Source organism: Haliotis rubra, unplaced genomic scaffold, assembly GCF_003918875.1.
Source record: "Haliotis rubra isolate DU_JTF1 unplaced genomic scaffold, ASM391887v1 Scf649, whole genome shotgun sequence".
Lineage (NCBI taxonomy): Eukaryota > Metazoa > Mollusca > Gastropoda > Lepetellida > Haliotidae > Haliotis > Haliotis rubra.
Window position 1 is genome coordinate 477,593 of NW_025767356.1, and position 26,040 is coordinate 503,632.

Consider the following 26,040-nt stretch of genomic DNA (forward strand, 5'->3'; position numbering starts at 1 on the left):
CTACAAGTAAACACCGTAACGATATGGGAAACATAAGTGTAATGCATGGTTGTTTTAGAACAAGTATTGTCCATGAGCACTTTTGCTGTTTGTAACTCCTAATGATGTTGATACGACACGGAGGCACACACTGGCCATACAATACCGTTCCGTGGTCCCGACAGCAACAATCAATCTTTGTTTATTCTGGCTCATCGCGCAGTCTAAGAACGATTACTGCTGCCATGAAATTTTCTTGAGAATGTCTCTAATTGCACACAGTGAGTATGCATAGAAAGTTTGTTCTTTCCTATCCACAATCCGAAGTGTATGTCTACTGAATAAATAACTTTAATAATTTATGTTGGTTACGACAAAGAATGGCAATGTACCTGAAAAATGTTGAAGTGCACTTGTTGACGTGCAAGTACTGGTATTAGTTCTTGATGAACACAACACAACCATTTATATATAGGGCAAGCATCTTACCACTACGGTGAACCAACCCTTCCACGCAAACACACATATAAAGTCGCGTCGTGTAAATGTCGACTGTGATGCTTGGTGCTATGTTACAGCGGAGGTTGTTCAGTGGCGGCACATGATTGAAGCGCTAATCAATAGCCGATTGTTGACACGGCGAGTTCAAAACCAGACATCGTCGCGAGTAATAACAGTTATGGGGCTTAACTTGAACATAACAACCTTTATGGATAGTCTCGTGTCCAGTACATGTTTAAAAAATGTTACAACCATGTACACTTGTAAGCATCATTAATCTGATGCTATTAACTGACTGCACTTATTTCACAAACATACAATTTATTTGACTCATTCCAGAACTATTGTTAATTCCACAACTATCCCATGTAAAAGAACTATGAAAGGGTTAACTCCTGCACATTTGACTAGTAAAAGCAACTTTAGTCACAGGCCGAATAGAGTAGTTCATCAAATGTAATTCAGATCCAGTGCGACACCAAACGTTAGAGTTGTTTCCAAACTGAGACGGAAACTGAGATCCTTCGGTACAAACAGAACTACAATCTGAAATCAGTGAACGATCGCTCAAGACGAAACTTGTCCAAACTGTATTGAAGCCCACGGCTTTCAGTTTACAATCAGAAATGACGAGAGGAAGGGCCTTAGAAGTGGTAGCGCCATTAGTAGACTAGTAAGGAATGAAGTCATCGTCACGTGTCCCATCTGGAAACCAGAATATCGTATGAGCTGGCTGCTAGGTAATGGGTGCTTTCGGAGATAACCGCACTCGGCAAGTTGGTCTACAATGCCACAAATCGCCATCGTGTCGCTCTTTGTTTCTACTAGAAACTGTACCACACCAATATTTTTTAACAACAAGCCTGTCAGGTTTGTGTTTGCACAAAGGCTGACAACACTGAATAACTTGCCCGCTCTTAAAACCTGGCCTCGTCGAATCTTGACATTTTACCAGCACTTCGGTCGTTTGCTGGTATTGACATTCACCCCACATACACTTGCGACAATCCCTACTGCTACATAATACTTGGACGAACCCACAAGTGCGGTTTTGGAATTGACACAAAGAAGGCAATTACTTGGTCGAATCTAGTAGCTGTATGCAAAACCGGAAACGTGTAGATGTCCGAATTCATAAACACATGCGCTGATAAGTCTGTTAGACTTTATACTATTGTGGAACGATTACATTTAATAGTTATAATGATATTGTAACAAGAAGTGGATTCAACAAAACAAAACACATACCGACGCCAACGGCGGGACCGGCAGACAACTGACTAACCGGGCCGTTCCTCTTGGTTAGCTGTTGAAAGTAGCGCCGGACAATTCACGTTTCTTCCTGCACTTGAATACAGGCACCAGGAACTATAGTCACTACAGAATATCACTACTTGTTCATATTATTGGAATGATGAGTACCACTTGTATACTCGTGACGAAACCCTCCAAACCTCCGCAGACTTTCACAACTTAACCTTTTATAGGCGATAAGATCTTTGGCACCTGTCCCATGTGGAACAAGTACGGGAGGAGCAAAACAGAGAGGCCGATGAAACAGTTACAGAGAAGTGATGAATAGCACCAGGATTACAGCAGGGATGCTGATCTTCCTTTATTGCACGTGGAGGAATTTGGATGTAGAGTACTGAATTCGGTCAAAATGTTCCGCTTCAATATGCAGATCACGTTTTAACATAGCACATACACAAACATGCTGAATGACTCTTTCTCTTATTTGACTATTGAAATATATTACACAATGTATGAGGGCGAGGGATATCAAATGTTTGAAACTGTGAGTTTATCTAAAAAGAGAAAACGATATGTGAAGGAAATCCTTGTAGCATGTGGCTTTCACATTAGGTACGTGGTAAGTACTCTACATTCAGGTCCACTTTCCCTGGTGGGATTGACAATACCCCGCCGCAGCATTTCACGATTTGCTGCAGGCACAGCCGAGGTAGTGTGTGCGTAGGGACGTTCAGTTCCCTTTTCCCCTCGTGTGATTGAGAATACCACGTACGCCGCACGCCGCAGGCACAGCCGAGGTAGCGTGTGCGTAGGGAGGAAGAGAGAGGAAGTATTACTCAGGTATTAGATGGCTTCCCGAGGAAGATGACGATATACTAGTATACAGTTTGCGATCGCGAGTGTATTTCTGGATTGCCAGAAGCCCTCCTTCTGAGAATGGATATCATACTGTGGTCACCGTCTGCTTGAAGATTACATTGTGTGCACAGTTTTCCATTGCCCGGACTTAATACGAGCTATTTGTCTATTGTTGTTATTCGTTTTAGCCGCGCTCACCAAAATATCAGCAATGTGACGGCAGTCTGTAAATAAGCGAACCTGACCACCTGATCCCGTTAGTCGCAACCTGAAGAAAAGCTTAGATTGCTGAAGACCACTTCTAACCTGCATTGTCTCCGGCGAATAATCATTTAGGGCCATGCGCAGGTACGGCTACACAGAATATCCATCTACTGTCACAGATCAACTCTCTGTATCTGTCTTGACGTAGTGAAGCAGGAAACAGACTGACAGTAATTGAATGTCTAATAAGTACACATAACATCAGGTATGAGTTTAAGAGATACGGTTGTCCGAGAGACTAATGATGCTAATCCTGCATCACTTGTGCTACCACCTCGACTCGCGTATGTTGTACATCAACTACACAAGCTATTATACCGTGGTATCTGACGGAGTGACTGTGATATACCTCAGCCAGCTATAGCGACAGAATATGTGGGCGATTGATAATTCAGAGCGTGCTTCTACAAAAGCTATGCGAGGATCTAAGTGAGGGCAATATATTTGTGTACACCAGCACATTGAGTTATCAGATAAAGGATTGATTGTGTGCGTGCCTTAACCAAAGGTCTGTGTCGTGCGAGAGACAGATGATTTCAACCTGTGCACTCGATGAGTACGTGAGTATAGTTGTGTTGTTTGTAGCAACACCAAAGCTGGGGACTGCAGTATCCATCACCTTCCCTGTTTATATACAGCTTGGGAATAACACCCGCGGACCTATCTAACACTCACTCTTGTGGTGGAAGCGAGGAAGTCCATGTGTGATATTTTCGAGATTACTGATTAAATGAATGCACAAAACCAATAAAGTTCAATGCAATAAAGCGTTAATTGCTATTCGGTGGTGCAGATGCAGAGGTGTGTCTGAGAAGGCTAACTATGAACAAAAACTATAGGTACAATATGCAGTGTAACGTCATACCTTAATTGTGAACCCTGGGAGCAGCAGCAACCGACTTGGACGCTTCAAGGCACATCCAGAAAATGGCATGAGGATGGTGTATATACTCCACGCACGCACATCTGATGTTAAGCTCCATTGTAAAACGTTAACGACCAGATAGAAAATCGAATTTAGAAAAACGCTGGCGTCAACCTCTTCACCCAGAGGGTATTATTTGTTGAAAATAGAAACTTGTTGAAGTGTCGGTGAGTCTGCTAAACGAATTTCTGATCGGTAACCCATATCGAATGTAAAATTAATAAACATAAATTGTAATGGACACAAAACAAGACATGAACCCAGACAGGCTCATTTTGGTACGCATGGTTTTGTCTGCAAATGTTACAACCCGTCTCTTCAAATGTGCGAAACCTGTCACTGCATACACACACACACACACGCACGCACGCACGCACGCACGCACGTAGAAAAACACACATACACAGTAACGCATTTGTGGCTCCCTGATCGATGTCAGTCACTGGATTCTCTGGTCCACGCGCTGCTATTTATAGCTGGAAAATTGCAAAGTGAAGCGTTGGAAAGGAAACCAATAAACACACTCATACACACTATAAACACTCAATCGGGGAGACATACAAAAATAGACACGCACACTTGTGTGCACACGCAGGGAGACAGAGATACACACAAAAACAGACACACGCTGATTTGCATTTTTCTCCCAGTGGAGTCTGTTTCGGAGGATGATCGAGACTGGTTCTACGATGTCATAACGTTTTCTGTCAGCGTCTAACACCCCTCTCTCTGACTGAACGGGATTACTGTTGAATGATGCAGCTTAAAGCTAAGGAAGTGTATTGGAAACCAATGAATATATATCGTTTTACGCCATAGCAAGTTTTGATTTAAATATGTGTAAATGTTAGTGTTACCACATTAGAATGTTTGCCCCGGGCAAACCGTATTCACGTACATGATTATAACAAGATATGGTTTCGTCACTAGACGTAAACAAGGCTATAAAGTCGGTAGTGCTGCTCATGTTCGGTATAGTGATACACTGAGATATCCACTATGTCGTCTCTTCCGGTATCATTCGGTTCTCCTCATAGAAACAGAAAAACACAAAACCCTTTCAATACCCACTATAAATCTCTAATGGAAACAGAACGGATTGTACGATCATACAGTATCATGTGAATATGGCTTGGAATCACAATGAAATACTGATCATACTACTCGCACAAAAGACACGGACACAAAAAAGGGCGCTACTGGTTTATTGGCCAACATAATGGGAATATTGGCTGAACATTGTCGCAGAGCCTAGTGGAGTTGGATAAACCATAGCTCCTGTGACATTCTTGTGGAAGGCGTTTTGAGTAGTTTAGCGTACTTGCTATCACAGCTCTTTACCTATTATCCTTGCTCATTATATAGTCCGAATCGTATAATCATGATTCTCATGACAACGCAACAGGGTTTGTCGCTTTGTTTTGTTGTTCCTGGACAGATCTGAATACGAAACAGACGAGACTATCTCAGTGGTCCACTATTGTTTTAGTTGTGTGCCCACTTATATTCTTACATCCAGACTGAGAGATGTCAATGATGAAGTCCAGTATTTGACTTATACACAGAAAGGCAAAAGCTACTATGACACACTACAAACAGGTTCAGTGTTAAACGTTATGCCTGGGAATGAAATGCTATTGCATGGAAGGACAAATTATTCAAGGTATCAACAGTTCGTAAGAACAGCGCACCTGGCACATGCGAATGAGCTCCAATGTAAGATGCACACGTACCTTGTGTGTTGATGCAGGTGTCATTAACGCCATAAAACGTCACTGAATGTCCTGGGAAAGATCATTCCTTATCTCAGGAAGGATTTGGATTTGACGGATTCAGATGACATCGTAACCACAGCCGCATTTCACCCCGGACGTGTTCGATGGGTGACAAGTAATGAGATCTTGCAGGCTGGGGAAACATATTTACGTTGTTCCGATTACGATACTGCTGTACAACTCGTATGGACTGGCGTTATCATGTTGAAACGTCACCACGTTACCAAAACGTGACTTTAACTTCTGTACCTTTGGACACACGTCTTGTCTCGATGAAGACTGAAACGTGACTCTCTGGTGAAAGAACATTTCTTCACTCATTTGCTCCCCATCACAAGTGTTGTCTGCTACGCTTGAGATGTAGTCTCCGATGGTCTGACGTCAGAATTTGCCGTCTGCCTAGGCGTCTTATGAGGATATCGCAGTCGTCGGCGAAGATATGGCACGGACTGCGAGGGTGGTGGCAGGGTCGTTACTGGAGGGCGGCACTACGAGAACGGTCTATTACTTGACAGTTGTGATGTACCTCCGAAGACTGCATTGGAAATGTCTCAAAGTCAGGTCTTTCAAAGTGAACATTGCTGTCTATTATTCTTGAACATGTCCTGCTCCTTGCTAAGTTCGTGTAGTTCGAACAACAACCCTGGGGTTGCGTATCTTCAGACTTTTTCCCTGATTCAAATCCAAAATATCATTCACAAGATTACACATTAATTTAAAATGACACTAGTTTCATTTATCAGAAATATTCTTGCCGTACTGTTTGCAGCACTTCATTTATGGATTACAAAAAAACAAAACATTAGGATCAAAACAATCCAAGGCTACGATAAATGTTTTATATGCGATAGAGTGTTAGATCAAGGTGAGAAATTAACAAGGAACTGAATGTTCACATTCCATGTGGAAGCTATATATACGACCAATGCACAGTGACTTAATCGTATGTGCTCGTTCTTCCTTTACATACCATGCTACATCCTACTAGCGACTTCTTTCAGTGGCATTTTAGAAGTTTGGAAATACAATATTGACAAACTTTATAGATAACGTTTCGGTACAGATTCCTGTAACGTTGTCTCAGAGAAACACAACAACCCCAGGTTGACGACATCCCTAGTTGTCATGAAGTCCATGTCAGAGAAACACAACAACCCCAGGTTGACAACATCCCTAGTTGTCATGAAGTCCATGTCAGAGAAACACAACCCCAGGTTGACAACATCCCTAGTTGTCATGAAGTCCATGTCAGAGAAACACAACAACCCCAGGTTGACAACATCCCTAGTTGTCATGAAGTCCATGTCAGAGAAACACAACAACCCCAGGTTGACAACATCCCTAGTTGTCATGAAGTCCATGTCAGAGAAACACAACAACCCCAGGTTGACAACATCCCTAGTTGTCATGAAGTCCATGTCAGAGAAACACAACAACCCCAGGTTGACGACATCCCTAGTTGTCATGAAGTCCATGTCAGAGAAACACAACAACCCCAGGTTGACGACATCCCTAGTTGTCATGAAGTCCATGTCAGAGAAACACAACAACCCCAGGTTGACAACATCCCTAGTTGTCATGAAGTCCATGTCAGAGAAACACAACAACCCCAGGTTGACAACATCCCTAGTTGTCATGAAGTCCATGTCAGAGAAACACAACCCCAGGTTGACAACATCCCTTGTTGTCATGAAGTCCATGTCAGAGAAACACAACCCCAGGTTGACAACATCCCTAGTTGTCATGAAGTCCATGTCAGAGAAACACAACCCCAGGTTGACAACATCCCTAGTTGTCATGAAGTCCATGTCAGAGAAAAACACAACAACCCCAGGTTGACAACATCCCTAGTTGTCATGAAGTCCATGTCAGAGAAACACACAACCCCAGGTTGACAACATCCCTAGTTGTCATGAAGTCCATGTCAGAGAAACACAACCCCAGGTTGACAACATCCCTAGTTGTCATGAAGTCCATGTCAGAGAGAAACACAACAACCCCAGGTTGACAACATCCCTAGTTGTCATGAAGTCCATGTCAGAGAAACACAACAACCCCAGGTTGACAACATCCCTAGTTGTCATGAAGTCCATGTCAGAGAAACACAACAACCCCAGGTTGACAACATCCCTAGTTGTCATGAAGTCCATGTCAGAGAAACACAACAACCCCAGGTTGACGACATCCCTAGTTGTCATGAAGTCCATGTCAGAGAAACACAACAACCCCAGGTTGACAACATCCCTAGTTGTCATGAAGTCCATGTCAGAGAAACACAACCCCAGGTTGACAACATCCCTAGTTGCCATGACGTCCATGTCCAGATTGCACTTCATCCAATGTGAGTGAAGGATAACAACGTTAAATAGACGAATGTATTGATATATTTCTGAAAGTGCAGTTTGTACTCCAACAGCAGTAGAAATCCACACAAATCTACCGCCAGGGGAGACCAACAGTTTGTATTTGTTGGGAACTACCCTTGGCAGACTAACAATGTAAATAACGATTTACTGTTGGAACCGTTCTGCTGCAAACACGTGTACAGCAGTTTTCATCTCCTCGGTAGATCGAGGCGCCTGGGAATAATCTCCTGTTTAAGGTCGTTCGACAGATACAACAATGGGCAGCTCTGACAAGGATACGGTGAACGCTTTGACACCTGAACAACTTGCAAATTTTGACAGTTCCGTTACAGCAGCCACATTCGATAGCCGTTTTCTAAAGGTCCCTTGTGTAGTAACGTTCCGGTGACGTTGACATTATCAGTGCTACCACCTCTTCCGGGCAGTGTCCGTTACTCTGTGTGGAGCCTGTCATGTGCTGGTGACGTTTCTCCATGTCGAATCGTTTCGTTCACCTAAGGCTCAATAATACGCTTGTCAAATAAACTGAAAGAACTGTAACAGTTCAGGAATACTGTCATCCTCTGGAATATTGATCTATTTTATTAAGGTCACATGCATTTTTGACAGTGCTTTTGTATACATGCTAGATTAATGAAACAAAATCATCAAAACGCACTTTAGCTATATGTTGGTAACTGTACACATCTGCTTGTAAACTGTACCTATGAAGATCCCGGTTGGAATATTGATCTTCAGTAACCCATGCTGGTCGTAAGAGGCCACTAACGGGATCGGGTGGTCAGGCTCACTGACCTGGTTGACACATGTCATCGGTTCCCAGTTGTGCAGATCGATGCTCATGTTGTTGATCACTGGATTGTCTGGTCCAGACTCGATTATTTACAAACCGCCGCCATATAGCTGGAATATTGCTGAGTGCGGCGTAAAACTAAACTCACTCACTCACTGCTTGTAAACTGTTCTACAGATATAACCACTGTTTTGATAAACCGCAAGACACACATTTCCTGTTTACATGAAAGTGAAGAACATTCATCGCGACAAATATACTCTTTTCAACCTCTCTGACAAATTTTGCTTAACATTTCAGTTAAAACATTTCAAAGAACGACAGTTCATTAACTGACATCCTGTTTAACACGATTACAAGCTGACGCAGTATTGTGTCCACAGAAATGTAGACACGACTAAATCATTAGGTTGATAGATTAGTCCTACATAACCTTGATCTAATGCAACATGTGCAACGTGACTAATAACTGTTAAACATCAAATCAATCAGTTTAATATTTACTCGATGCTTGGTCGGCTCCGTGTAATGTGGTCATTTTTATAGCTTCCTAAAAAGTACTCTTCATATAATACGATACAAAAACGAACGAAAATCGTTATCTCAGCAAACGAACCGAATGTCAAATGTAAACAAATAGACATAAATTAACTAAACAAAGTTTCAGTGTTCCCTGACGTTCCGGGAGTCTATTCGCGAGTTACATGTTACGCGTTTTAATGGATAAATAATTACACCAAGAAGCGCGAGGAAGGTTCCAAGGGACGCAAGTCTCAGAGGTGTATGATCTTGGTGAATGTCAGCAGTATGGATACTTCGCTGACAATCCAACCACATGAATACGTGAGTCCGATCCGGGATTCGAACCCACACCCTCAGAGTCAGGCACCTAATCGCCAGCATTAAGTTGGTCATTTATTCCAACCTGACCAGTGTTACAACTGGACACCGTGTGTGTTCAGGTGATGGAGTTACTCGCATGTCTGCGACAGCTTGTTATTATCGCAACACTGTTGATGCATTGTGAGACCATGAGCGATAAGTTGGTATGACGTGGAATTCTTATTCTTAAAATAGCGACTCCATTCAAATAAGCATTTAAACTCACCGCAAACAGAGATGGATGGCTCAAGATTTTATATTTGACCACAAAACCTGCATTAGTCAGAATAGTTCTATTATATGTCGCAAGATTTTGCCCAAAGCTCATTGATATATAAATATCAAACGAGACAGAAAAGAAACAATTCCTGTGCTTTCAAAAACTAAAGCCATATAATACAAACACTTTAGCAAAAGTGGACTAGCTTCTGCAAAAGCCTGACTGAATTTCGTTTTCATTAGAAAATATTTTAGGTGGTTATGTAATTCGGGAGTACATAATCTTCTCCCATGCAGAATATTGGGTGTTTTACATCTACATGGAGCGTCGTGCTTGTTTTATGGATGGGTCTATAATTCCATCTGATTTTGCCATGGTTACTTTCAACCAAATGCAGGAAATTCGACGTTCCTTTCATTTGCGACGAACTGAACATACTCTAATGTTAATCAAGCATGTTAGTAATCTTTTCATTTTCATCCAGATTCTAACAGTTTTCTATATGTTTCAAGTTAATGTGTTACAATGATATCAGATATCTTCACTATCAGATTATTCATTACTATCTGCCTTCATTAATTCCATTATTCCATTCCCTCAGAACATCAAACATTACCGAATGACACCTCATTTTCTGGATTATGTCTTTCCCTCAGTAATGACAAAAGATTGAGGTTCCGATGTTGTCATCCTCTTAAAACGGAACTCCCTGAATGTATTATTCGTGAAATCTGCACTGACGTTTTACAAACGTTCCATTGCTGCCACGTTTCTGTCAAGTGTTTTCAGGTGAACTGTAATTACTGACTGATCCGAGTTTCCGCTGCCAGTCCTGGATCCGTGCAGCCAGAGGCAGCATTTCAGCAAAAAGATTATTCATCCATGCCAGGCCTCCGTCTTGGTTCCAGTAACTAAATACGAGAGGGGAGATATGTTCCCTCGTGTTTTTCTGAGTACAAAGCTGCTAGATATCTAATACTGGATTGGGAGGATCGGGTTGAATCTTCACCGGGAAATGATTGAAAGCGTGTATGGTCTCACGAGAAGATGAGGTGATCGCGTCTTGCGCTGTCTGTCTTGGTGCGGTAACGTTTAGAGAATAGAGCATATACACACGCCTTAGGTGAAAAAAAACACCTGTAAATGAGGAATAATTGGTATAAACCTATTCTGTCCTAGCCAGCTGTCATCCAAAATCTGGCTGCCCTGCGTGAAAAGGTTGTCGCAGTTCCTACTGACAAGGCCTCAAATAGAAACCATTATATGTACACATAATACATAAATTGTTTCATCCAAGAGCTTTGATCGCTTGAGCAAAGAAATTGGTATAAGTGACATATCACATAATGCCACATATAAGGTCAGTGTGGCAATTGAGGACGAAATCTTCCCAAATGCCCCTATCGTTTGGCTTTACTCTAAAACCTGAAGACATGCCAATTCATTCAGGTACAACCGAGCATGCCTTTTTACCATGAGCATCATACGACACCTCAGAAGTTGTTCGATTAAGGTAACAATTACAACATCCAGTGCCACAGTAAAGTTTTCGAAAAGTTTCAGGGCAGACTTCAAAATATGAAACATCAGTGACCAATCAGACCAGTCAGTGAAGCATGTACGGATTTTCTAGTCGACTACAGCTTCAGGATAATAGTTGTCCAGTGCAATTACACGCCCTAGGGTGAGTTCTAGATAGTAATCAGAAAACAGACGAATTTCGTATTATTGGGAATCATCATCTTGTTAATCGATGCTTAATTGAGACATGTGATTGTTTATGTACTCGCATGTTCCTTGGTATTTTCCCAACATGAGATCATGCAGTAACAAACGCATTCGTAAACATGAACATATTATTAGATGTAGTTCAAAAACATCAACACCATCCACGCATCGAGAATACCTACTCCAATAACATGTACAATTCTCTTGGGTTCCAATACACATGACACAACTTTAGCATCCAAGACGCATCAGCGTCCACGGCATTCCGCCTCATCTGGTGTTGTACTCTGAAGTGGGTCGACTGGCCTGGGCCCCGTTCCACAAAGCGATCGTAGCGCTACGCCTGTCGTATGTCTATGATAAAGTATGAGAGTTGCGATGATCTTAGCGCTACGCCTGTCGTATGTCGATGATAAAGTATGGGAGTTACGATGATCGTAGCGCTACGCCTGTCGTATGTCTATGATAAAGTATGGGAGTTGCGATGATCGTAGCGCTACGCCTGTCGTATGTCTATGATAAAGTATGGGAGTTACGATGATCGTAGCGCTACGCCTGTCGTATGTCGATGATAAAGTATGGGAGTTACGATGATCGTAGCACTACGCCTGTCGTATGTCTATGATAAAGTATGGGAGTTACGATGATCGTAGCGCTACGCCTGTCGTATGTCTATGATAAAGTATGGGAGTTATGATCATCTAAGCTTTGCCATCACTTTGTGGAATAGGACCCTGACCACAGTATGTCCCACACCGCTGGAGAGCGTTGTCCGTCAGTGTGCCCAACACACTTTGTGGAATGGGACCCTGAACACAGTAAGTCCCACACCGCTGGAGAGCGTTGTCCGTCAGTGTGCCCAACACACTTTGTGGAATGGGACCCTGACCACAGTATGTCCCACACCGCTGGAGAGCGTTGTCCGTCAGTGTGCCCAACACACTTTGTGGAATGGGACCCTGACCACAGTAAGTCCCACACCGCTGGAGAGCGTTGTCCGTCAGTGTGCCCATCACACTTTGTGGAATGGGACCCTGACCACAGTATGTCCCACACCGCTGGAGAGCGTTGTCCGTTAGTGTGCCAAACACACTTTGTGGAATGGGACCCTGGCCACAGTATGTCCCACACCGCTGGAGAGCGTTGTCCGTCAGTGTGCCAAACACACTTTGTGGAATGGGACCCTGGCCACAGTAAGTCCCACACCGCTGGAGAGCGTTGTCCGTCAGTGTGCCAAACACACTTTTTGGATTGAGACCCTGGCCACAGTAAGTCCCACACCGCTGGAGAGCGTTGTCCGTCAGTATGCCCTACACACTTTGTGGAATGGGACCCTGACCACAGTAAGTCCCACACCGCTGGAGAGCGTTGTCCGTCAGTGTGCCAAACACACTTTGTGGAATGGGACCCTGGCCACAGTATGTCCCACACCGCTGGAGAGCGTTGTCCGTCAGTGTGCCAAACACACTTTGTGGAATGGGACCCTGACCACAGTAAGTCCCACACCGCTGGAGAGCGTTGTCCGTCAGTGTGCCAAACACACTTTGTGGAATGGGACCCTGGCCACAGTAAGTCCCACACCGCTGGAGAGCGTTGTCCGTCAGTGTGCCAAACACTCTTTGTGGAATGGGACCCTGGCCACAATAAGTCCCACACCGCTGGAGAGCGTTGTCCGTCAGTGTGCCCAACACTAAAACACTTTCTGTGAGTACAGGTCCAGTTCTCAGGGATTACTGCGACTCGAAAACCTTAATTTTACATTACCAAGTTTTGACATGTCCTTGGTTGTGGACGCTGCGATGTTTGGTGATGATATCTTTCACTGTAGATATGGTAGATGTACTGTCCTTAAAGATACACTTCCATGGATTCATGGATCGAAGGTTTTCTTCGTGTTGACTCAGAGGATGTATCCTACAATACAGAAGCACCTTTCGTCATGAGACGCTAGACGAAACGTACAGTCTAACTGCTTATTTGCCATAGTGACAATCTCAATATATAGTTTGCGATAAATGCTGCACATTATCACAACTGATTTGAGGTAAACAGATTCACTCCCTCCCATTCAACAGCACCATCCCAAAACTCACTGCCTATATGGAAAACTTAATACAATGCTACATTCATACAGCCCCATTTGAAGAAAGTGTCGATTTCTAAATTTCAAAATCTTCACTCAAAAGTATTCAATAAGAAACCACACAACATGAGTATTTATGCAAAGTAATACAAATCAATAACAAAGTCTGAACACAATTTGCAGGAACTGCAGAATTCAATGGCAGTATAAAACCCAGTTGTGTCAATGCCAGTAACGTGTGAAATATACCTACTTTGCAGTAACAGTGGTGAAGATTCCAGTACAGACCTGGGCTCAATGTCCAAATTACATTGATGGTCTTCCACACTGTCACTGTTTTCTATATAAGATAGTGGCAGATGGAAGAGGCATTCGCTTGAGTGTTATAGCGTCTAGATACCTTCATTCTCTACTGTGCTGGATTAGCCACTGGTTTAGAGAGATCAAAATTACATTTGACTCTCAAAGCACCTACACATAATGCTTCAACCAGTATTGAGCTTATATACAATTTCAACGAAACAAAACAAAAACAGTGCAATGCATTATAAAACACTGTTTAATATTAGATTACTCTTCTTTAACACATTAATCTTGTTGTAATCCTCCAAAACGAAATTCCAATATCTGCAAATAATATAAAAGGAAAAAGTGTAAGAAAACAATTTGATTTTGTTAACGGACCGGACGCAATTGTTTACAGCCTGCTGTGTAGTAGGAACACTTCTGCTGTGTTCAGTAGAAGGCAGTAAACACGTAAACAAGCTTTGGATGTGTTGTTATGACAATTGCGTATGATCATCGCCTGGCGTCAGTGTTGAATTCAGGTGATCCATGTATATTATCCTATCCAGTTTTGAGAGGTACTGGTGATTCTTGTCATTATCAATTCATTTCTTAAAACATTTGATTAATACTTTTCATGAGTATAATAACGTTATTTTCGATGTGGCATTGCAGCCTTTAACAATATAGAGAGATGTGATTCGCTCTTTGTTAGAGACGATATATCACCCATAATGCACATACGACTGGACATACAGACACCGTATGCTAGTAAAATATGTAGTAGTATTTATGCTTGTTAATATGCTTAGGATGATGATGAAACTATAGTATGACCAGAAATTTTAGGAATATGTTTAGTTGGATTTCTAGTATAAACAACCTTGACCAGCTATCAAGTGCTTGGTTTCATTCAAGATAGACGACTCCGTTAATCCTTTTTCATTAGTTTGTGAAGAGTTATCCCCCTTTGTTTACTTGCTAGCAGACGGCATTTTCAGTGATCCTCAGTATGGATGATTTAGAGAAGAGGAAGTTGATTTTAGAGTATTATAAGGACATCAGATCAGCTAAAGTGATTTCAAGTAGAACAGGCATCCCTTTGTCCACTGTTTATCGTGTTTTGAAAAATATTGCAAATGGATATGGCATTGAGCACCAGGGAGGCGCAGGTAGGCCCAGAAAATTGACTATCGGTGACAGGAGGCGGCTTGGTATTCTTGTTTCTAAAAACAAACAAAGGCGTTTAGAAAACTTAACGGTGGATATGATTGATAGAGGAACTGTGGCTGTTAGAACTGAGCTGCATGCAATGGGTTGGCAGAAAAGTCGAGGAATTCCATCACCGATCATGAAACCTGAACAAAAGGAGCGAAGGTTGAACTGGTGCTTACAGCATAGAAATCTTCTCAGAAGAAAGTTATGTGTGGCTGTTTCCTAATACACTGAAATTCTTGAGCAAACAAACTGAAAACCATTTGTATCAGCGCCCCAAGTACAGTCCGAAATTTAACGTGTGGGGTGGCATATCTGTGTTAGGGGCAACGCCACTCTGTGTATTGGAAGGGAATATGAACAGTGAGCGGTACACAGATATTCTCGAGGGACATTTACTTCCATCTGCTCACGTGTTCTATGGAAACGTTTGGATTTTCCAGCAGAACAACGACCCATAACATCGTTCAAAGCATTCACATGCCTGGTTTCGGACTCAAAATATGACATTAATAGATTGGCCATGCTATAGCCCTGACCTAAATCCAACAGAAAATGTTTGGGGACTTATGAAGGAAAGTGTCAATAAGAAAAATCTGACAAATATTGCTGAAATGAAAGAAGAGATGGTCCGATATTGGGACAGCATGGACCACGACTTTCTAACTTCTTTGATCAGAAGTATGACCCGCCGCATTGAAGCCTGCATTGCTGCCCATGGTGACTTGACAAAGTACTAACTGTTCACCTGTCTTTGAATCTTGAGTTATGTTATGCTAATATTCACCTTTAATACGTGAGTAATGAGTGAAAAAAATGTAAAATATTACAATCTTTAAATTCTCAATAATTTCTGGTTGTACTGTAGATATCGTTCATATCGGGTCGTGAGTTCACCAGTTATGAGTCGATATTACGGCTGAAGTAATGGCAGACAAGCACACCACACACCAGTGCGCTCTTGTGCCATGTGTACAGCTGTGGCAACAAGATATAATCCCTACACCTCATTACTACAGTCATTTGTCATGATATGAATAAACATAAAGACGATGGCTGTCTTTATAGTGCCTCGCTATATCGCTATATACAATTATCTGATTGGTGCAGACCTGGGGTGTCGTCCATCACTCCTGTCAATAAATGCACATTCGAAAGACCTGGCTGAACACAATCAGAGGCAATTAGCGCATGTTGAGGAACTAGGCTGGCCATGTATCGGGTTGTAGGAGCCACACAAGGCTATGCAATAAGGAGACACACGGGAACACATTGTAATATCAACGGGGTCGAGTCTATCATTTGCAGCAATCTTACAAATTTACAGGGGAAGATACCACGTGTTCAGTACCACGGTCAAACATATAAGAGAATGCTAATCCCATTCATAGAAGTCTACGATAAGTGACGATATTATAGTCGTTTCTTGCTTGATGGAATGGAATATGTCCACCAGGAAGATGTCTACGATTGTTGTTTATGGGTAAGGTTAGGTGGGAGAGATACGTTAATGTCAACTAAACTGAATGAAGACATCTCATAATGGAGAAAAGCGAAACAATGTGTATAACGACAAACGTCGAAACTGTTTTCTCAGTTTCGTGAATTCGAGAGATCTTTACTGCTATCTGTGCAGTTGTGTCTACAAGACATCCCACTCGCACTTTAAGATATCTCAAATTCTACAGGATACAATCTTACAAAACACCCGATTGGAGATACAGGGATCATGTATTTGTTAGTCCCTTGCCAAAGCTATGGACTGTATAAAACAATTATAATTTTCACGACAGTGGTAATGTAAATGGGACAATGACACAAAACAGAATTTTCTCCTAGTTTACACACACTGGTCATTCACTAGCACTAAATGTTGCTAATCTAAATGACCACTATAAATGTTTCCGTAATAATATGAAATATCGCACTCAGCTTTAGTGTTAAACTGTGATGGATTCTATGATGATGACACGCCAGTCCACCATGTAGCTGCATCAATAGCAGATCACGGTGTGGTCACAATACTGTATGGCAGTCAGACTCCCCTGCACAACAATCAATTGAGAACGGACTTAGGTACAAAAGGCTTCCCAAACCATTTTCCTAACCCTCCAAATCAGTAAACCTCACGAACACAACATTGTGCGAAGCGTGCCTCGTCACTGGAGACAATCCTGTTCCACTGCTTCTGGTAGAATCTGGCATATCTGCGCATCCCCTGCAGACATTAAACACGGTCTTGCGTGTGGTCGTCAAGATCACATATCTGCGTTGTGCAGTAAGTCTGCTACTGGAGATCAAACAGCCTGTCCAAACAGCCTACATGTCATTGTGTATAGCACAACTAAAAGAACACTTCAGAAGTATTACCAATTATGTGGGTGTTAAGTATCATATTTTGTTAGTATATACGTGACGTACATACAAACCCGGAAATCATACATTCACCGTACGAATTGAATACCTTCACAATGTCAGTGTGTAAAATCCTATACTAGGTGCTGCGTATGACGGGGAAGTTATTATGGTTAGGACGTACAGTGGAATTGCTTGGTATTCTAGTAATATTGTCTTTGTTTCAAATGAATATTTATGGCATATTGCCCGTGTTCAGATTTCACCCACTTCATTTCATCCAGCTTTTCTTGCGAAATATCTTGTTTTAGTGTCTAGGCTGCATATATTATATTTTTTCTATATCTCCCTGAATATATAACAGTTGTATTTAGATTTTAAGTTCATATAAAACTAGAGCAGATTTTATGGCATTATTTATAGTGGGTTATTTTTAAGCTTCCATGTATAATTATGTCTTGTAAAATCCTGTAATTATGTTTTCGTAAGGTAGGGAAGTTAAGTTTAAATGTAACTGTTTTGGCAGAGTGTGGTATAAGTCATATTTGAGTTGTTTCTTTTTCACGGATTGAAGCTAAAGGTCAAACCTGTGGATAATCGAAAAGGCGTATATCATGAGTGAGTGTGTGAGTGAGTTTAACAGTACGTCGCTTTTAGCAATATTCCAGCAATATCACGATGGGGGACACCAGAAATTGGCTTCACACATTGTGCCCATGTAGGGAATCGAACCCGGGTCTTCAGCGTGACGAGCGAACGCGTTACCCACTAGGCTACTCCACCGCCCCGTGTACATCATGTGTGAAATGACATTGTGTTGAATAATGTCATGCCATGTTGGTAAGAAAAATTTGGTGCGCAAAGATAAATGTTCTGGGGGGGCTTCAGGTTGTATACTTTTGGTGCTCTATGTTAAATGTATTTTGATGCTTCATATTAAATGTATTTTGGTTTTGTAAGGGAAGTCCAAGTTGTTTTGAGCCGAATTTTGAAGTATAGGAACTGCCATATGCAATATATATTTTCACATATTGAGCATATTCAGATCCATATACCGATAAAACATTTATTTATATCCATTATGTTTGGGCATCACACCTCCAGTATTTTATATTGTTAAGCTGCGGTATACTTTAGAACAGGCGATTATCATTGCTCTTGTCATTCTAGTCTCCTTATTTGACTCCACCTATTGTTTAGAATAGGTAAAGTATATTGTTCTGCGTTTTGACTGGGAGACCAATGACAGACAGCATATAAAAGCCAACAATGTTGACCATATTTTGTCATATACATCGGTTTGGTGTTGTTCCAGCAATGACCTTGGTTATATTTAACTGTTGTACAGTTATGTTTCATCCGTTTTGAACATTCTTTTGTGTTCCAAATCCGGTGATATGCTACTCTACTTACTAATAGTGAGTTACTTTCAATTTGGTTTTGATCTCAGCTGTAGCTGCACAAGTATCATCTCAGTATCCTGAAAAGGTTGAAAGATAGTGAAGTATGTTCATGGCTCAGGTGTTTGCAATTTGATGTTAATATAGAATGTCAGTGCAACTTAATTCCGAGTCCTGACTATCTCCAGCAACAATCTCCGTCTGTTTAAAATGGAAATACAGATGTGAACATTCTATGACTGGATCTCAGAAGATCGGTTCAGTGACAAACTGCGCTATGTAATGGTCCCTTATACATCTTGGGCAGGGTCCTTAGATAACAGACCCGTGAAGATCAGGGTTACACTTGGTCTTAGTAACCCATGCATGCCGAAAGAGACAACTGATGGCATCGGATGGTCAGGCTCGCTGACTTGGTTGACACATGTCATCATATCCCCACTGCGTAGATCGATGGTCATGCTGTTGATCACAGGATTATCTGGTTCAGGGCCTCCTTTCACGAAGCACTAAGGTGATCGTAAGTCACTAAGGTGACCTTAGTGCAGTGTTAAAGAATGGGAGTTAAGGTTAACCTTAGTAAAGGTTGCTTTGTGAAAGGATCCCAGACTGTTATTTACAGACCGCCGCCAAATAGTTGGAATATTGCTGCGTGCGGCGTTAAACAAGAAAGCAGCCAACCATCCTCAGATAATATGACAATGATCTATAATCAACTGGATCTCCAGCGTCCACTGAAACTCGCACTTCAACAGTTTATCATTATAGACACCATTTGTAGATACGGGTTCATATCACAAGGAAGACACAACAGCAATAAAAACAATTAAAGTTGTCGTGATAGGGATTCGAACCTGAAATAATGTCAGCAAGCCATGTTAAGCCAAACGTAAAATGTATAAATGAAACAGACACGAATACAAATATCAGTTCTAATTTCACTATTAGTTTCGCTAAAATGCGAAACTGGAAGGTGCCGAGTGGTCAGGAGAGGAGATGCACGTGGGTATAGAAGCACAATGCAGACCAGACACTCTCAGTTACTTGCCACGTATATCTGTAAATGAAACTGCGCAGCTGTTACAAACCGCCTTGCCGGTTGCAATTGCTTCCTGTAGTCCTTGCCACTTGATTCAGAATCACGACGATGATTAATTAAGGACAGCCGGCTTGTTGGTGAAAACAGTGATGGCAAAAACTGATCACAAAACTAACCCAGTTACAGGCAGGAAGGGCGACTAAGGTAGCCCCTATGTTGAGGCCTGATGTACTGTACAGCCATGCAACTACAGCTCACGTAACCAATGGATACAAACCTTGTAACTATTCATCTATACAGGTACGATGGCTGTCATTATAAGCTCTCGCTATATCGCTGTGTAAAATTATATCATTGTTGCAGACCTGGGTTAAATGTGTCGTCTATTACTCCTGTCAATAAATGCGCATTCAAAAGACCTCGCAGAATACAATCAGTGGCAATTTGTGTATGTTGGGGAACTAGGCTTGCCATGTTGGACGAGTAAAAACTAGGCTAAGTAATAAGGAGACACTTGCAGTGAAGTCCCGGGCATTGCTTCTAAAGAAGAATCAAGGCCCGGGGCTACGGGAACACAATGCTGAGTATCAACCGGCTCGAGACTATCATTTCCATCAATCCTGAGATTCACAGTAGAAAAAATGTTCTGAATGTTCTAAGCTTAGAACTAAATGGCAGGGCTGAAACATATGAGAGGAGGTTAATCCCATCCCAGTTTGCAACAGAGGGGAAGAGGTTGTATTGTTCACGCTGGTGACAATACTTTACCTCTTTCTCGACTGATGCGAGTTGACTGTTATATAGAAGTATGGAATTTGTATGGACAGTGTGAACCTTGATTGATGAGTGAACCTTTATCTGCATTAAACTCAGACAGCTCAGCTTGTCGAGATGAAGTAATGTATCAGTACATTGGGATCAATGTTGACTGTCACCTGGCCTACATCTACTGCCGTCTTGTAACGCATATCTTACACAAACATTTGTGTGTGGTGTATCTACCGAACGCTCCACTGTCGGCTGAATAAAATAATATAGTCCTCCAGGCTGAATCATGAATTCATCCACATCTATCTGTTGTGATTGTGGACATTCGCCAAAGATTGTTTCATTTTGCCTTTTGCAAAAGCTATAGACATATGAATATGTACTTTTGTAGGATTTTATGTGTAGGTTTATCGATTGAAATATAATTGGCTCAGTGCTGCATGGTAAGGTATATTATCAGAAATATTTAAATGTGCCAATGAATTAACGTTGTCTATAGTTAAAAAAACGTGTTCATTTCGAAGCTCCAAACCAGCAACAAAATACTGCCACGGCGATATGATATACCACACACATTCCAGTGCTGTAATCGAATATATGCTATTGTGGTATACACAATCGTGGAACATATTTGATAACTCTCCATAAATACTGACGCCATAAATTATATGGACTTTGTATGAAATGAAGCTTTTTTGCATGAATCGAAGCTTAGGATCTTCATAAGTCCTATTTTAACAGTAGCTTGGGTGTGCATTTTTATAACTGAACTCGAACAACAGAAATCATATAAGATGTGAACCTTTACGCCACTGCTGATATAAATTAGGTGACATGACAAGATGTACACAGCGGCAGGTGGTCCAAGTCAAAACATTTAACACACAACAGTCTCGTTTTGTGCTGACTGGGCTCCGTCCTATCCTATTGAGCGACTTAGTACAGTAACCAGTCCTGAAGTTTGAGACCAAGTCATTCAACTGGACATATAAATATTAATCAGTATTATTTGATACATCTAATCACTTGGATACTGCAATACTACGCTCCTTCTAATCCCTGCAAACACGTCGTGCAGCGTGCTCTGTGCTGTGACAAACGGAAATCTGGAAATCTCAGAATGAGGCTCGACCACTAGAAACGTTTAGCGGTCTTGTACGGCCTTGCTGTTATTTCAATCACATTGTACGTTACCAGAATACATTTAATAAGGGTAAAGAACACATAACAGGTGTAACCAGTCGGCCAGATGAATTGTGAATCATTGTACGACCTCTTCAAACAGGGACAGTCTGTGACCTCTTCGTTAACGACATGCTGCCTAAACCTCGCCATAAAATACGATTTATTAAAGTTTACAATTAAAATTCATTTGTACAAAATCATTTTATTATGAAACAAGGAGTAGGAATTTCGTGTAACCATAGTTGTTTGTAGTGTCTCTTTTCACTTTCATACGAGAACATTCGGATCGGCTGAAAGTAGGTCATTGTCTGAATGTGTTAATGAGACATGGTGCATCAACTCCCACCCTTTGTCAACTCGTATACCTCTCACAAGTCTGGTTTTAATCGTTTTGTCATACGTTTTCAAGTATACTTGTTCATAACAATGAACATGCAGTGAGGTTTATTGTGTATATTTTTTTATTAAGAAGGGAAATATATACCATATTATTATGTAATCTAGAAATAACTATGAAAACAGAAACGAAAGTTAGGGTATCAATAGTATTAATAAAACTCTAAATCATTCACATTCATTTGTCTCTGATGTTCTTACTCAGTGCCAGGAAAACCCCAATTAAAAATCACTGAATGAAAAATATGGCCGGTAAAGTCCCACTACATAATCTGAAATGTCGATTTCCCGGCCCATAACCGTATCCATTTAAGCCGTTCAGCACGGGTTTTTTTTTGTCATTGTTCAAAACATTGCACATTAATGATTTGTGTCCTAACCAAACACTTTCTCGATTTGTCTGATCAACATTTATTTAAACCAAGATTATATTTAAATCATTTGATTGAATGGATTAGAAATGAATTGTTAAACACAAGTATATGTGCCTTTTTGACTGCTCCGAAATAGGATCCAGTTGTATTCAGAACGAAAACAGACTTTTCATGGCTAGATCAGGAACATTTTCACAGTGATGAGATGCTGAAGCTCTAATAATAAGATTATTTGCCAGAAGGTAATCGCTTTTTCGTATTATTGTCATATGGATGGTACTTTTGGTACATGTAACACAAGACATTTTCATTCTTAAACCTTCCAAATGATCAGAAAGTAGCACCGTGTTGTCTCCGTACGAACACAAAACTTCGTCATTTATAAATCATGGCATCACACGGGTTACACTGCACAATACTAGGGCACTCCAAAACACACTGCAATCCAATTCAAACAAATGCAGTTCACATATGGGAATATTCGTAAAAAGGAATCGTTTGAATATTCGAATTTGTTGCAGAGCCACTCATAAAAAGTGTGAATGGAATTTCATTAAACGTATGTTCGTTCAAAGGAAGGAAAACACTTTTTGCTGTTCTGTTGTTATAATACTTAGATTCATAATATTCTGGGAATGACATTTACATCGTCGAAGGAATTGATATATGCCTATCCAACACAACAAAAACTGTCATTTCTTAAGAATATCAAGAATTGCGATGCCATAGATAGAACTCTCCTTCATGTATATGCATTCGAAACGAAGAAAGATGAAATAACATTTCTTGAAAATCAATTTTCAGCAGTCTCTATGCATGCATGTTTAGAATCCTGTTTAGGATTTAAATCAAAATCTTTCCGATATCGTGGTAGCGTATAAGTTATTGTAAGCACTGAATGTATACGGTTAAACGAGGATTCAAAGGCCTACACTTGGTTCACCTATAACTGTGTGGTAAACCCTTGTTCAGGACAACCAAAATTAGAAAAGAGCGGTCGTTCCAAGGCCTGCTTGTATTGTTAACCAGGTATGGGGATTTGACAATGGCTACGCGATTGTTTTTTGCGATAGTGACAACTCCATTCAGTCAGCCAGTTTTAATATTTCAGTAAATTATGTGAACACGCCTTGAATAGAATCAATTTGATTTTAACATCCAGGTAAAGAAATAAAAAAGCTTGAATGGCCATGACCTTTATTGTAGGCATTCAATTTGTAAAATGCGTTTTCCTGTGATTTATGCAGAGCATTATTAGCTACGAATTACGACTTTTTGGATGATTATTTTAACAAATCTGTATATGCAATATATATTCTCACTGTAGAGTTTTCTTGGGAGAACTGGTAAGGCTAGAAGGGGCGACTGACACTTCAGAGAGTGTTTGTCGTTGCGGATTGTAACTTTGAACATTGGTCATTTGGATAGCTCATGGACCTCACACGCCTCATTACATATTTGTACAACATGCGAATTTGTTCTAAACCCATTTATCAGGCATATGCGATTAGAATTATTAGATGATATTTATTAAATAACAAATTTGATTATCAGGTTGGAGGATATTGATTTGCTGAGTCCCGTACAATGTATATGGTATATACGGGGGATTGAGACAGCTGAGAGGACGTACACAATTCAGTGGAACTAGAATTACCTTTGCATTATACAGAAAATAGGACATGGCGGTTATTCGGACATGGCGTAAGCCCATTTTGACGTTACTCTAAAAGTGTACTATACTGAAGGCTAAACTACAGTTATTTCATCATTTAGTAAAGCATTTTAGAGTGAGTGAGTTAATATTTAACGTCACATCGGCAATATTCCAGCCATATCGTGACGATAAAGCATTTTAGAAGAGTGTTTCTGAAATGTTGAGCGTATATGACACTTCTTGTTTTGGACACTTTGTGTGAATATTGTTACGTGTTGAAACTAAAACGTTAACAGGGAATCAGTCTGTAACATAACTAGGCGAGAATCTATAAACTATGAACTGTTAGTTAATAAACCAATACCACTCACTAGGCTGCAGGTATCCCAGTTGCCCTACGATGTCGAGTGACAGTACAAATCCGAAGGCAATATAATACAAGAGCAGTGATTCTAGAAATACAGAATATAATAATACCACCTCTCGGCAGCAGTACTCTGCTTGGGCTTAGCAGTGAAGAATGTGCTTACCAGGGCGTGTCCAGTGAGTGAGTGAGTGAGTTTAGTTTTAATCGAAAAGATAATCGAGTCTTGACCAGACTATCCAGTGATCAACAGCATGAGCATCGATCTGCGCAATTGGGAACCGATGACATGTGTCAACCAAGTCAGCGAGCCTGACCACCTGATCCCGTTAGTCGCCTCTTACGACAAGCATGGGTTACTGAAGACCAATGTGGGGAATCGAACCTGGGTCTTCGGTGTGACGTGCAAACACTTTAACCACAGGTCCATTATACCGCCCCAGATGCAATGTGAGATAAATATCACATGTACCCTGTATTACACATGGAACATTGTAACACAACCAATACCACTGCCACATAACAATTTATAGATCTTTCTTCCTCTATTTTCTAAGGCGTTCCGTTATTTTTTTAGATAGGGACGGAAGCCTTAAATAAACAAATAGTAGAATTGTTTGGAATGGAAACAATGTGGACATCTGTAAACTAAATAGATAAGAGATGAAAGGATGTTACCTTGCTTTGCTTACACCTGATGAATAAGTCCTCTTGCTACCACAGTGTCGTTGTTTATGGGTGCCCCTCTATACCATCAAGTGTTCCTTTGGCGTCTGACAGTTATCAGTTTCAGTGATCAATATTAATTGGAAATCAGCATGGTTGATCCTACTGCATTGCATGACGTAACCATGCACGTAATAACCTCTTATAATGTATAATTTATGGTAAAATACGGTAGAATAATGGTGAAATATCAAGAGGAAGAGAGAGAGCGTACAAGCGACATCTCATTAATACTTGTTCGGTTGTTCTCGATATGAAAAGATAATTTATTGCATCAATAAGACGGATCATATATTATAGGTTTGTAGGATCAAGTAGAAGTTCAGCTCAAGATATTCCACCCTATTCCAATGTATATAAATCAGTTTCAGACACAACGAGACGGAATGATAAGCCAGAAAAGTGAAAATACATGAGGCAGGGAGGAAATTTTTCGCGCATCCTAAGTCTCGATATCCCAAGTTTCTCACAAATATGCCGCCACTGACAATAAGCGTACATGTGAAATTTGGAAAAATAACGATAAGGCACTAATTGCTTCCCCTACCTGCTGATCAGCTGCATATTTGACCATATAAGTCAGAACTGCTGATCAAATATTGCTAAATGGATGCCAATTCTTTTTACCTTGAAATGTAACTTCAGTCG

General features: G+C 41.0%; 1 protein-coding gene across 2 annotated transcripts in view; it reads right to left on the bottom strand.

The window, feature by feature from the left end:
- LOC124257063 (acid-sensing ion channel 1-like) overlaps positions 1-25,398 on the bottom strand; it is a 118,024-nt gene extending 92,626 nt beyond the window's left edge. The window contains exon 1 of one of the 2 annotated variants that reach the window (XM_046691039.1): positions 25,345-25,398. The gene's annotated coding sequence lies outside the window, so the exon portion shown is untranslated. Of the gene's footprint in view, positions 1-1,728; positions 1,896-25,344 lie in introns of those variants that run through there. The other variant, XM_046691038.1, reaches the window with a different exon arrangement.
- Between the last annotated feature and the right edge of the window lie 642 nt (positions 25,399-26,040).